The following is a 2205-nucleotide window of genomic DNA, read 5'->3' on the forward strand; positions in this document are numbered from 1 at the left end:
AACCTATTAGAACTAGTAAGCAAATTGTCCAACGTTGCAGGATGCTGTATGAATATGCATAAACCAATTGCATTTCTACAACTAGCAATGAATTATCTGAAAGTGAAATTAGGAAAGCATTTGATTTAAAATAGCATCAAAAAGAATGACATACTTATGAATAAACTCATCAAAAGGAGCTCAAGAGCAGTATTCATGATGTAACTTTCTCTGTAATTTCTCCTGGGCTCTGGCAGATGTGGTAGAGGTGGAAAGTCTCATGGTGGCAGTCGGTTATCTTCTTGTCTTATGGATGAATCTTGGCCCTCTTCCATTTTCTTAGCTATCTGTAAATGGTTGCCAAGCACATAAAAAGATACTCAACTTTGTTATAGGGAAATGTATGTCAGAACCATGACAAGATATATGCATGTATAAAGTGGATTTTATGTACCACATAGTCAAAATAGATCTACAGTTAGGTACATATTTTAGGGGTTATTTAGACCTGCAAATATACTTTGCTGGAAGTATTTATCATCTCAGAGTTTTTTGATAGAGTCTCCAGGGTTATGTATGTATAAAATCATATCATCTGTCAATACAAATTATTTTATTCCTTCCTTTCCCATTTATAACCCTTTTTGTTTCCTTGTTTTACTTTATTGGTCTAGCTAAGACTTCAAGCACTATATTGAACAAGAGTACAGAGAAATATCTTTATTGTTTCTGATTTTAAGGGATTGGCTCTAAGTTCGTTATATGTACTCTCTAGAGTGTCAAGGTATGCTTCTTATATTTCCAGTCTCTTTAGGGCCTTTATGATTAAATGATTTTAAATCTTATGAAATGCCTTTTCTGTAGCTATTGAAATGATCATGTGATATCTATCCATAAATCTATTTAAGAAATGCTGTATTGATTTTTAATTTTTTGGAACTTTTATTTTTTGATATAATAGGCTAAAAGTAAACAGTAATAAAGGATTAAGTTTATATAATACATATGTACAATTTAGTGGTGTTTTCTTTTCTGACAAAATATTGAAACAAGTATTAGTTATAAACAAAAACTATACAGAAGAATTTGTCATAACAATAGTTTAAATTTATAATTTCTCAAAGGTTCACATGTTTGATAACAAACTTGCAATCCAATATCTTTCTTTTCTAATGAAGTCTACTGTTAGAGGCCTAAATTTCTTTCTCAAAGGCTAGTTAAAATATTTAATGTATAAGTAGCTAGTTTATATCCAGCACATTTAAATAAAGAGATTTCTAGGAATCAGTATACATTTAATATTTTCTCCCTTAAGGAAACAGAAGTTTAGGTCAAGTTATAAACTATATCACTTTGACACTGCCCGGATCTTAATGTAAGAATTAGAAACAGACCCTAACAGTTATGCAAACATAAATAAAGTCTTAGTCACTAAATTTAAGAAATATTTTAAAAATTTTAGAAATAGCCAGGAGTGGTGGTACACGCCTTTAATCCCAGCACTTGGGAGGCAGATGTAGGAGGATTGCCATGAATTCAAGGCCACGCTGAGACTACAGAGTTAATTCCAGGTCAGCCTGGACCAGAGTGAGACCCTACCTCGAAAAACCAAAAAAAAAAAAAAAAAATTAAAAAATCATTAGCATTTCCTAATGGTTAGAGATGTTGAACATTTTCTTAACTGTGTGTTGGCCATTTGTAATTCTTTCTCTGAGAACTCCTGATTCATTTCTTTGCCCCACTTTTTGTAATGGGTTGGTTAATGTTTTTCTTGTTTGTTTTGAGTTCTTTGTAGATTCTAGAAACTAAGCTTATGTCAGTGGTACAGCTGGCAAAGATTTTTTATCCCATTCAGTGGGTAACTATTGACTCTGTTTATGGTGTGTTTGTCTGTGCAAAGGCTTTTTAGTTTCATGAGATCCCACTGGTTGAGTGCTTGCTTAATTTCCTGGGATACTGGGGTTTTGTTCAGAAAGTCCTTCCTCACTCCTATATCGTGAAGAGTGCTTCCTAATTTTTTTTTCCAGTAGGAAAAGAGTTTCAGGTCTTATATTGAGGTTTTTAATCCATTTGGAGTTGATTTTTGTGTATGGAGAGATGATTGGGTCTAGTTTTCATTTTTCTACATATGGTTATTCAATTTGTCCAGCACCATTTGTTGAAGATGCTGTCTTTTCTTGAGTCTACATTATTGTCACCTTTGTCAAAGATAAAGTAACTGTAGTT

The sequence above is a fragment of the Jaculus jaculus genome, chromosome 3 (genome assembly GCF_020740685.1).
Source record: "Jaculus jaculus isolate mJacJac1 chromosome 3, mJacJac1.mat.Y.cur, whole genome shotgun sequence".
Classification (NCBI taxonomy): domain Eukaryota; kingdom Metazoa; phylum Chordata; class Mammalia; order Rodentia; family Dipodidae; genus Jaculus; species Jaculus jaculus.